This window comes from Girardinichthys multiradiatus, chromosome 3 (genome assembly GCF_021462225.1).
Source record: "Girardinichthys multiradiatus isolate DD_20200921_A chromosome 3, DD_fGirMul_XY1, whole genome shotgun sequence".
Classification (NCBI taxonomy): domain Eukaryota; kingdom Metazoa; phylum Chordata; class Actinopteri; order Cyprinodontiformes; family Goodeidae; genus Girardinichthys; species Girardinichthys multiradiatus.
This window is the reverse complement of record NC_061796.1, coordinates 28,425,196-28,438,639: the sequence shown is the minus strand read 5'-3', so window position 1 is coordinate 28,438,639 and position 13,444 is coordinate 28,425,196.

Sequence of the window (13,444 nt, the reverse complement as noted above, 5' to 3'; positions counted from 1 at the left end):
TCCAGACCTGAGACTTATTGGAGCATCCCAACTTTTTAAAGGTCTTACACCAAGCTCCAATGGAAAGTTGCCAACCCTGTATGTGTTAAGTTAGACACTTTGGTGTTTTAGTATGTTTTTAATTCATGATTATTGTCGTAAACATTGCTTTTCATTAGTCTATGTCATTTTTTCCTAATCCCCCATTTTTTTAAAAACTGTAACAAACAACCATCAGTGAGGTGAGTATGGAGTTGTCACAAATTATTCGCACTTCACCTCTCATCTGAATTGTAACACTGAACAACTGCAAATCAACATGTATTTTACCTCCACTGTAGTAGGCTCCGCTCTGCTGAACGATAGTTATAGTTGTTATATTGAAAGAGGACAAGGTCACATGACAGATTTGTGGCGTCTTTAATTGCACTGCTGGCAGGGACTCAAGGCTGTCAAGTCACCCATGATTGAAAAGGCGAATGACGAAGATGAAGTTATGTAACATTTACTGAGGGTGCACTGAGTCACAGAGTTAGCTTATACATGAGATATTGGAAATTTTAATAAGCAAAATGAATATTGAAAAGGAAAAACATGCTTAAAATAATACAATTTTAGCACAATTGAGACCGCTAAAACAACATAAACTGGAAGTAAACTTAAAATACATTAAGAATACATTCATGAAGTTCATTTAATTATGAAATGCATATCAAAAAGTGAACATTATCTAGATTCTACACACACAGTGATTTTTTAAGAGTTTGTTTCTGTTAATTTAGATGATTATGGCTTAAAGCCAAGTGTTATATAATGACCTACTCAATCATGAAGCAAACTGCTCACTAGTCACTTGTCTAGCTGGCAGCATGGATATTTTCCTCAAGGAGCCACAAAAGGTCATTACTAAAGAAGCCGGCTAGTCCCAAAATGCTGTATTCAAGCATATTATCGTAGAGTGACGAATACAAGTTGCTTTGGGTCTGGTTTCAAATTTCCACAGTTAGTGATGATTTGGGGAGACATGACATAGTGCCATGCTGTACTGAGGCTGGAACTAATGCAAAAAGAGCCCAAGCCAGGTTTTGAATGCATATGCAGTACAGTACATGGAAATACTTTAATTAGGCAAACATTTATTCATTAAAAATCACTTTGTATTGGTCTTATGTAATAATAACATTTTCAGATAAACTGAATTTAAGGTTTTCATTAGATGCAACTAAATACCACCAAAACTAACAGAAATGAACAGAATGCGTAATGAGTTTATATATTAAATTAGTTTCCTTTTTTCAGCTGAATTATTAGAATAATTCAACTTTTTGTGATATTCTGATTTATTGAAATGCCCTGCAGTTGGTCAGTGACTTGCTAGATTTGCAGCAAAAACAGCTTGCAACTATAGCTTAACCACAGGAGTGAGAATTTTGAGATCCCATTTTACAGAATTGGGACTGGTGATGTCAGAAGACCTAAAAACCTGTAGGGGCTTCATATTATAGGTAGGTGATAACCAGCTGATCTCACTTTGCCTCTTTATTTCGAGTTGTTTCAAATTTTTGAAACATGAAAGTAGCTCAGAAGACACGATTTTAATGTTTCAGCACTAATGTTATGCAGGCTTGGTGCTTGTGCGCCTCAGAGATGACTGCAGTCTCCCCGAGTCAGCTGTGTCTTATCTCCAAGTCAAATACCAATCCCTGTTTGTCATTTTGTGACTCTTTTTCTGAAAGAAAGTTTCATTATATGATAAGAATCTGGACTTAAGCATTCTGCCTTGTCCAGTTTACCACTTACATGTTTTGTAAAGTAGACTGATACTGTTTTAGCATTAAGTAAACAGTAGCTGCTGCGCTGCCATACAAATATTCAAATGTACATATTATAGTCCCAAGCACAGCTGGGGATAAAAGCGAAGAACACGTTCCTGACTGCAGTTAAATGTCTGCTCTTTTGACATTAATAAGATATATCTCTGTTGGGAGAGGGGGGGGGGGGGTTCCTCATTACCAAACTCTTCTCTTAGCCTTTCTAACATCAGGCTACACAGAATCCATCTTTTTTAAGTTGCCTAACCTGGTGAGGAATCAAATATATTCCCAATTAACAAAACGCTGTGGTTCTCACACATCAACTGCTCCGGTTGTTCTAATGGACCTCTGGATAGCTTCGCGCTGCTCGGTCTCACATACACAGTAAAAACGGAAAGTGCAATTGATGAAACAGTCCTAACTTGCTCGAGCTCAAACTTTAGAACATATATCAAGTTCCTCATTAGCAGAGGGAGATCACTCATTGCTTCAGAAGTTCAATTTGCCTGTAATTATATAAATAAATTGAACAGGAAGGTTTCTTTCCCCTTTATTCTCCAAGGTTGTTATAGATGTTTGTGTTCTACAACCAGAGAGCAAGCAATTACAATATGTACATTATGAGCATCTGAATAAAATACAATAAAATTCTTTATAGGTGCAGTACTTGCCATATTTACTTGCATGGTAATCATTTTCTTTGGTTGTAGGACTTAAGATGCAAACTTGCATTTATTAGAGGCAATATGTTTAGCATTTATAAATGATGTGAAAAGTTACTATAGTTCTAAATTGAAGACAATATACCAACAGATTTAGCATTTACATTAAGGAACAGCAAAATACCATGTGAAAAATATGTGCTTTACTCATGGTAAAGTGTAAGACATTCAGGACAACATTTCATACCGGGAAGCTTTCCTAATGTTTCATATGTTGCTACACAATATATTTTACACTTGGGAAAACTTTGCATCCGTGTGCGGTTTTCCCACATGTTTCATCGTGTAATTCTCGGTATATAAACATATATGGAAACACAATTCATGTGAGCAAGGTTTTACCAAATATTTCATGTGAATACATAATATAATTTCGGCATGTGAAACAGGTGGGAAAATATTTCAAATCTAAAATGTTTTCCTGCATGTGGTTCACATGTTACTGTGTGATATATAGTTTCCACATGTGAAACACATGCAAAACTCCCACACATGTGGAACCTAACCATGAAAACTTTAAGAATTCTCAAATATAAAAGCAGACATATAAGAAAGCTGCTGCAATATCCAAATCAAATTATATTCACCTGTTTATATGGAAGACTTAGCAGTTGCCTGGTAAACAGCAGATTGTATGATTTCAGCTTCACAATGCAAGTACAGAGGTTGGACAATGAAGCTGAAACACCTGGTTTTAGACCACAATAATTTATTAGTATGGTGTAGGGCCTCCTTTTGCGGCCAATACAGCGTCATTTCATCTTGGGAATGACAAATACAAGTCCTGCACAGTGGTCAGAGGGATTTTAAGCCATTCTTCTTGCAGGATAGTGGCCAGGTCACTACGTGATACTGGTGGAGGAAAACATTTCCTGACTCGCTCCTCCAAAACACCCCAAAGTGGCTCAATAATATTTAGATCTGGTGACTATGCAGGCCATGGGAGATGTTCAACTTCACTTTCATGTTCATCAAACCAATCTTTCACCAGTCTTGCTGTGTGTATTGGTGCATTGTCATCCTGATACACGGCACCACCTTCAGGATACAATGTTTGAACCATTGGATGCACATGGTCCTCAAGAATGGTTCGGTAGTCCTTGGCAGTGACGTGCCCATCTAGCACAAGTATTAGGCCAAGGGAATGCCATGATATGGCAGCCCAAACCATCACTGATCCACCCCCATGTTTCACTCTGGGCATGCAACAGTCTGGGTGGTACGCTTCTTTGGTCTTCTCCACACCGTAACTCTCCCGGATGTGGGGAAAACAGTAAAGGTGGACTCATCAGAGAACAATACATGTTTCACATTGTCCACAGCCCAAGAGTTGCGCTCCTTACACCATTGAAACCGACGTTTGGCATTGGCATGAGTGACCAAAGGTTTGGCTATAACAGCCCGGCCGTGTATATTGACCCTGTGGAGCTCCTGACGGACAGTTCTGGTGGAAACAGGAGAGTTGAGGTGCACATTTAATTCTGCCGTGATTTGGGCAGCCGTGGTTTTATGTTTTTTGGATACAATCCAGGTTAGCACCCGAACATCCCTTTCAGACAGCTTCCTCTTGCGTCCACAGTTAATCCTGTTGGATGTGGTTCGTCCTTCTTGGTGATATGCTGACATTACCCTGGATACCGTGGCTCTTGATACATCATAAAGACTTGCTGTCTTGGTCACAGATGCGCCAGCAAGACGTGCACCAACAATTTGTCCTCTTTTGAACTCTGGTATGTCACCCATAATGTTGTGTGCATTTCAATATTTTGAGCAAAACTGTGCTCTTACCCTGCTAATTGAACCTTCACACTCTGCTCTTACTGGTGCAATGTGCAATCAATGAAGACTGGCTACCAGGCTGGTCCAATTTAGCCATGTAACCTCCAACACTAAAATGACAGGTGTTTCAGTTTCATTGTCCAACCCCTGTAACTCTCACTGTGTGAGAACTGATGGGGAAAATTAGACCTGCATGACTTGAAAAGTGCAATATATCCATCCACCTAAGCCACATGCATCCTATGTGCAAAACATTTGCTTCACATATCTCACATGGAGTTATAACATGTAAAATTGCACATGAGCCTAATTGCATTAATGTGATCATATGGGACTTTGTACATGTGAAGTGTCTGTTTTTTTCATGCGAGAAATGAACGTTCAGTGCTGCAACTATTGAACTGTGGCTAAGAAGCTATTGATTTATTAATTAAGCTATTATGATTTATTCATTTAAAAATATTAACCGTAAATTATCTGTCAATCTTTCAACACTGATTCTCCATCCGTTTACATCTTTGATTATCATAGTCTTATCCTTTTATCTTGGCTCTCCCTCTCCACACTCAGCCTGAACCTATTCCCTGCTTCCCAACTCTCATTTATTTCCATTGGAGAGCATCGATTGGCTTATTTAAGTCCTTCGCTTTGGACTAATATTTCACCTCATGCCACCTCACTCAACTCATCCATCCTTCTCGTCATCGTTCTTCACTCCTCTCCCATCATCAGTTCTGCCCTTCAAACAATTGACTGCAGAGACAGTATGAGTCCAACTTGATGGGTTGAGTTCTTGATTGGTACGAGCCCTTGGCACCGCATGGATTATCTGAACAGCACAAACATGCATTTATGAGTCTATAACAACGTTTACTGAGCCAACTTTAGACAAGCCTTTTTGAATGATTGGGTGTGGACTTGAAATGTCTTTTCACTGAAGTTGGTGGAACTATATCAGCTCTGCTCTTGAATGAAAATTGTTTACATGCTTTCATAGTGGATTGGCTTTTCTTCTGCAACAAGCAAATGGAAAGACAATCTTTTTTCTCGAAGAAATGGTTGTCGGGTGGCAAGTTCTAGATCATAAACACTCCCGCAATGTTTGAAGCAATGGTTCATGGGAGTTTTTAACAGGTGGCAACCAGCTGTGTTGCTGAGCTAATGCTAGTGTGGAAAAACCAGATGTTCCAGCTGTGTTTCATTTAATTTTTCTTATTACTGTCCCAACCACAACCTAACCTCCTGTAGCAGCTAGCTGTGCAGCAGTGCTAGCTTTTAGGCAAACAGGAACCATAACTGTGCTTCACATAAGTATTTATAGCCCTTGAAATTCTTCATACTTTGTCACTTTACAATCGCTAACTTCAATATATTTTATTTTATGATGGATCAATACAAAATAGTCCCTAACTGTGATAGGACAGAAAAACAATGCCTGGTTTTCAAAATTTTTAACAACTAAATATCTGAAAAATCTTTCTTTTTGAAGTTCAGAAATCACCTATTTAACTTTTTGAGGTCTCCTGTGTGTAGTATAATCTCATTATCAACACAGCTGCTCAGTCTCAGGTTGTTAGAGAACATGGCATTCATAAAGCAGGGTTAGGTTATAAAACATTATCCCAAGCATTTGAACATGTCACAAAGCGCTGTTTGATCCATCATCCGACTGAAATTGTATGTCAAAATCCCAAACCTAAAGAGACATGACCTTTCACCTAAACTGAGAGGCCAATCAAGGAGATAATTAATAAAAACAAAACAACACAACAAGAAAAACAGCTAAGAGGCTGTAGAGATGCACAGCTCAGGTGGAGGAATCTGTCGACAGGGGTTGGACAATGAAACTGAAACACCTGGTTTTAGACCACAATAATTTATTAGTATGGTGTAGGGCCTCCTTTTACAGCCAATACAGCATCAATTCATCTTGGGAATGACATATACAAGTCCTGCACAGTGGTCAGAGGGATTTTAAGCCATTCTTCTTGCAGGATAGTGGCCAGGTCACTACGTGATACTGGTGGAGGAAAACGTTTCCTGACTCGCTCCTCCAAAACACCCCAAAGTGGCTCAATAATATTTAGATCTGGTGACTGTGCAGGCCATGGGAGATGTTCAACTTCACTTTCATGTTCATCAAACCAATCTTTCACCAGTCTTGCTGTGTGTATTGGTGCATTGTCATCCTGATACACGGCACCGCCTTCAGGATACAATGTTTGATCCATTGGATGCACATGGTCCTCAAGAATGGTTCAGTAGTCCTTGGCAGTGACGTGCTCATCTAGCACAAGTATTGGGCCAAGGGAATGCCATGATATGGCAGCCCAAACCATCACTGATCCACCCCCATGCTTCACTCTGGGCATGCAACAGTCTGGGTGGTACGCTTCTTTGTGGCTTCTCCACACCGTAACTCTCCTGGATGTGGGGAAAACAGTAAAGGTGGACTCATCAGAGAACAATACATGTTTCACATTGTCCACAGCCCAAGAGTTGCGCTCCTTACACCATTGAAACCGACGTTTGGCATTGGCATGAGTGACCAAAGGTTTGGCTATAGCAGCCCGGCCGTGTATATTGACCTTGTGGAGCTCCCGACGGACAGTTCTGGTGGAAACAGGAGAGTTGAGGTGCACATTTAATTCTGCCGTGATTTGGGCAGCCGTGGTTTTATGTTTTTTGGATACAATCCGGGTTAGCACCTGAACATCCCTTTCAGACAGCTTCCTCTTGCGTCCACAGTTAATCCTGTTGGATGTGGTTCGTCCTTCTTGGTGGTATGCTGACATTACCCTGGATACCGTGGCTCTTGATACATCACAAAGACTTGCTGTCTTGGTCACAAATGAGCCAGCAAGACGTGCACCAACAATTTGTCCTCTTTTGAACTCTGGTATGTCACCCATAATGTTGTGTGCATTTCAATATTTTGAGCAAAACTGTGCTCTTACCCTGCTAATTAAACCTTCACACTCTGCTCTTACTGGTGCAATGTGCAATCAATGAAGACTGGCTACCAGGCTGGTCCAATTTAGACTTGAAACCTCCCACACTAAAATGACAGGTGTTTCAGTTTCATTGTCTAACCCCTGTAGTATAAATGAAGTACTGACGAGAAGAAATCTAACTCTAAGAAGTTCTATTTGCAGTTTTCCACACGTAGGGGATAAACAAACATGTGGAAGAAGGTGACACTATATCAAAAAAGCAAAGTCTGGCAAAAAAGCTAGACAGCAAATCACCCTGAATGCATCATCCTCACCATGAAACATAGTGATGGCAGCACAAAGCATATTCTTGTTAGAATGGCCCAGTCAAAGCCCAGACCTAAATCAAATTGGTTACCTGTAGCAAAACTTGAAAATGTTTACAAATGCTCTCAACAATCTGTTTAGTTTAAGGTATTTTTGCAAAGCAGAATGGCCAGAAATGTCAGTCTGTATTTGTAAACCCAGTAGAGACATAGTCCACTTACCAACATGCAGATGTGAAATACATGCCACACTTTTCAGATTTAGTTGTAATACAAGAAACAACTGTTCTTTTAACTATTCTTTTATCTCAAATAATGAAAAAAAAAAACATTGTTAGCTGCTTCTTGAGTAAAGTTAATCTAAGCAGTCATGTAGTGTTAGAAATATTTCATTAATAAAGTAGTTTATCATTTTCTCACTTGTTAGGTTGTGTGAAAGGAAAATGTCAAGCTGCATCACACATTATGAAAGGAATCTAAGCTGCGTTCATGAAAAGGTTACTAGTATTGTTAGATGATTTCCACAGAAATGAAACCCAAAAACAGAAAGACTGTAAAGACACGAGGTGCAGTGAAACTGATTAGGTATAATGGTCCACTGTTACTAGACAGAAGAATGAGAACAACTGTGAAGAGGACCACCAAATATGGAAGATCGAACCCCCTTCTTCAAAAGCTCTAGAACGACTGTACTGTACGCAAAGTGCAATGTCTGAGAAGAAGATGATGTATGGGCCAGACTGCTCCTAAACCAGTCCCCAACCCAACTAAATGTCAGATAGTCATGCTTTGGCATACAAGACTTGGTAATGGTAAGTTAGGAATCCTTTTTGACTTCAGACAAGCTGACTCCGTTCAGTGGAGTGAAAAAGGTCACTGTATGCATACAATGTTAATATACTTTTTTCTGATCCAGTACAGTTTGGCTGAATATATTTTAACTCTCTTGTGATTTGCTAACAGTCAGTTTTCCTTTCAGAATAAAAGATCCATCACCGAGAGGTGAGGGGTTCTCTCCAATAGTAGCCAGTGGGACCTCAACATCAACAATTTAAAAATACAAAAATTTATCCGCTTTCTTAATCAGTCATTTACATTATCCTCACTGGTTTACAGTCTGGATGTTTGTTTATGTTAATGTTTTACATTGTGATTCTTTTTACTCCAAACCTGTTTTTAAGCATCTTTATATCCTACTAAACAATAAATCATCCTCTTCACAGGTGAGGATGACTCAGAGAACAGACAGTGGACACAGGACCGGTGCCAGGAGAACCACCTCCTGATTACTGCAGGAAAAAACCAAGGAGCTGGTGGTGAATTTCCACAGGCACAAACCCACCACACTGACACGGTGAACATCCAGGGAACTGACATTGAAATGGCGGACTCTAAAAAGTACCTGGGTGTTCACCTGAACAATAAACTGGACTTGAGTCACAGCACTGATGCTCTTTACAGGAAGGCTCAGATCAGTCTACCTCCTAAGGAAACAGATCTTTTGGAGTGCAGGGGGCGCCCTTGAAGACGCTTTTTTGACTGTGGTGGCATCAGCCATCTTCTATGGTGTAGTATGTTGGATCAGCAGTTTATCTACAGCTGAGAGGAAGCATTTAGATAAGCTCATCAGGAAGGACAGCTCTGTCCTACGATGCCCCCCCGACCCAGTGAAGGTGGTGGGAGACAGAAGGGCTCTAGCAAAAATAACATCACTGTTGGACAATGTCTCACCCCATGCGTGAAGCTGTTGCAGAACTGGAGAGCTCCTTCACTGGCAGACTGCTTCATCCTAGGTGCACAAAGGAGCGTTATCACAGATAATTCCTCACAGCAGCCGTTAGACATTATAACCATCATTGATTCAAACAAACTGAATCGGTGTTTACCTCCCTGCTATTGTTTGCAGTTTTTTTTTCCCATTTCTTGTAGATAGTCTGTTATATATGCACAAATATACATGCACTTGTACATCTTCTTGAAATGATCTTGCTTAGTTGTAGATTTCCTTGAGCCCGAGTATGGTTGAGTATTATTTTTACCTTTGTGTGAATCTGTGTGCTTCAACATGCCGTTCACTTTGCTGCTGGTACACCTGAATTTCCCCAGAGGAACAATAAAGGATACTTCTATTTTATTCGGTTTTTGGCTCCTCTGATGCTTTCTGGGCAGAACACAACAGCATTCTCTCAAATTAAACCTCTTATTAAATCCATTTCTAAAATAATCTGTTGAAAATGTTTGTGGAAACCAAAATATCTTGATACATGTAGAGATTTTACTTGGCCATACAGATACCTTTTAATGTACTAGGTGGTTAAATCTAAACTCACTACAGGACTATCCACTCAGATATTTTGTTCAGTATCCACCATGAATATAATTCATCACCCAGCCCAGAGGCTTCATGTGTGCACATATCTCCATCTGCTGATCCTTTAGAGCATTGTGCTGGAATATAGATTTATTTGAAGTCAGTGGGAAAACCTTCTGATCACTCAGACGTTTATCCTTCTTCCATCAACTGGGAGCTACACTTTGGGTACACAAAGTTTAGTTCTCCATTTTTTAATGCTTAATCGTATAATTCTTACAGTGCTGTGAATATGTATTTGCACTCTTACAGATTTTTTTGCTGGTGTGCTTTGGATCGTTGTCCTGCTGCATAAGCAAAGTGTTCTTGAGGTTAAGGTCACAAACTGAGCATATTTCCTGCTTCCACAGACTTGGGATGAATTTCTCTAAAGAAAACATGAAATCAATTGAAAGCTGCTTTTTCTATTACCTACATTTACTTTGGTATTAAAAGACTAAACAAATTACAAAAATGAAACGAATTAGTAAAACCTGAACAAAATCTGGAAGTGGGAGAATGTTTTTACAGCACTTTGGACTGTTTGTTTAATTTGGTGTCTTTTGGTGCACATTTTTAAATAGTTTTTTCTGATGATTGGCTTAATAGTTGTACTACCACCATACAAAGTAATGTATTTTTGAGGAACAATAATAATGCTACCTAAACAAGCTGAGAAACTGAGGCATTTTAAGTGCATAGAAATTCAAATTAGATCTTTATCAGCAGATTTTCTGATTTTAAGTAAAAAACATCGGGCGCAGGAGAGTATTTTACTGAAGGTTGCATTCTATAAACAGGCACCACTGTAAAAGGGAATGCAGCCCTTGTTAACATACCCTAATTAGCCCTATTGTCTCAATCAAAATGTCATAACAGGTCTTATAAAACAGAAACAGGTTCAATGGCTTCATGCCATTGAGACATGTCAGCTCCAGTTACAGAGTTATAAGATATAAAATAAAGGAAACTGATTGCCATTTTTATTATCTCAATTTCCAAGAACCCTATGTTGAAAAAGAAGGTAGATTCCACTGGAATCTAAATAAAATAAATCACAAAAAAACAATATAAAAAGCCGTTTTATTACGTTTTAGAAAATATATACATTAAAAACACAAATACATACACACACAGACACACTGTGCATACAAGCATCCAACTCCAAGCATCCATTGTTGCATACAGTGGGATCCAGAGGTCTGAGTCCACAACAAAGACCTGCACCGTCTTACATAAAGACAAATGAAATTCTATTTCTACTTTTGTATTGTTGAAAGGTTTTTACTTTACATATTGCTACATTATATGGTTAACCCATAATTCAAAGTCCCTTTTGTTACAGCTGAAATTTAAGAACCAAATAAAATGATGCAAAAAGTGCAGAAAAAAAAGGTGTCCCTCTGTTCTACATCAGCAACTTGAAGCTTAAAATCTTTAAAAAAAAATTGAGAAAAATCAAATAGTAGTTCTGTAGAGGCAGCAGTTCAACACAATTCGGACTAAATAATCACCGAGTTCTTGCATAGCTCTTCCTTGCTTGGAAAAAAGGAGAAAAAAAAACCTCTGAGGCATATCTGCATATAAGCATTAACGCAAACGCTCAATAATCTATCTGCACTGGTTTAGAAAGGCAATTTAAAAATCTTAAAGGAGCTTCTGACACCAGACTCAGGCTTCTGAAACCCACTGTATGTCTGTGTATTCATGTATTTGTGCACAGCTGATGTATATATTGCATCATCCGTTTTAGTTAAGAAAACAGCGGCCCCTTGCAGACAAACCTTGCAGTCCCTCCTGAGAGGGCCACGCATCAAGCTCCAACCGCTTCCCATGTAGGAGCTAAAACCAACTTTTTAGGCTTTCAACAACATTGCAAGAGAAAACAATAATAACAGATTGTTTTTTGTAAAAAAAAAAAAAAAAAACAAAAAAAAAAAAGCAGAAACACCCAAAAACCACATAATCCATAGGAACAGCAATATTGTATTGGTTCAGACCGTAACATAAGAATTTCTCTATGAAAGCTTGCAGGTGAGGACAGATTCAGATGACTTTATGAACACTATGGTGACAACATGTTGAGGGGTACGCAGGGAACAAAAACCTTGGGAGTTAAAGCTGCTGTAAAATCAGTCAAGATAAAACCAGAAGCTTTAACTATAATCTTAGACTGATTGGTAAAAGTTGATTCTATGTACAGTCTATGTAAAGTCTGGGGACTGTACTTGGAGTTTAAAGCAAGGCCTTATTTTTCCTGACAACCACATTTACTATAACTAAAATACAATCTAAAACAAAAACAGCAACCCATCCTTAAAGGGAAGATAAGGTAAATATAAATCATCTGATTCTGTTAATCAGAGCCAACGTAGGTATTCAGGTCTCTACAGTGACTGTCGGCGTAAAAATACCCTGCTGTCAGTTTGCAGGAAAGAAAAATGCTCAACTATAAAACTCTCCAAAGTCAAACAGCTGACTTAAAGAATAGCCAGCACTGATAACAAGTCCAATATTGTTTTTATGCCAAACAGAAAAATTATAGGTTTTTTTTTTTTTTTTTTCTCCATTTCCCAATTGTCACTAAATTTTGGATCAATAACACAAGCATTGGAGTTTTCAACCTGTCAACAGAACACGCCGAGTTTAGAAAACGGCAGTTTTGGAAACCTCAAACATAAAGTAAGGGCCTACATTCTCTTGGGAATATATATATATATATATATATATATATATATATATATATATATATATATATATATATATGGAAACAGTTGTTTTCATAAAGCTAGCCACACTTAGCACTAACACAGGATCAGTATTTTGTTTTAAAATATTAGTAAAACTCAAGACAGTTCTCTCCCAGATTGGTGTGACGTCGCCTCTGCCCCAAATATAAATAATTACCGGTAATGACCACTCATTGCAGGAATGCCTAAAACCTTCTCGTGTCAGATGTTATAGGTTGTAAAAAAGAAATATCTGTATCTGCAGGTCAAAGCATTATAAATCTGGAGATTGGAAATCGGCAACTGAATTCTGATCGGACACAGAGGAGCCAAGTTGAGAGCATCACTTTTCCCTTAAACCTGCTAAGGGTGCAGCTGTACCGCATTTTAGTCCAATTTTAACCAGAGCAAGTCACTACCTTTTTCATTTAAACCTGCCAAAACATTATGAGCTTTCGTAAAAAGTGTATTATGCCTTTTTTTAAACCCAAGTGCAGTTTCATCCACTGCTACAATGCAGGGTCACATTAGGGCCGAAATCATTCTGATCCTGTTGTTGCAAATTGAAATAATAATCTTGGTCCAGACTGTTTTGCAATTTCCATTAAACCAACGGAAAAAAGCATTTTACAAAACCAGCTCTAACAATAGAAAATAAAACAGAGTAGGCCCTGCACTACAACAACAGAAAAATCAATATTACAGGCTGTTAATGTAATGCAAAAAACAGAAAACAGCTCACAAACTGCTGAAGTTGAGCCGTGCAACGCTGACAGAGATGGAGATTGACTGACTGCACAAAGTTCCTTTTG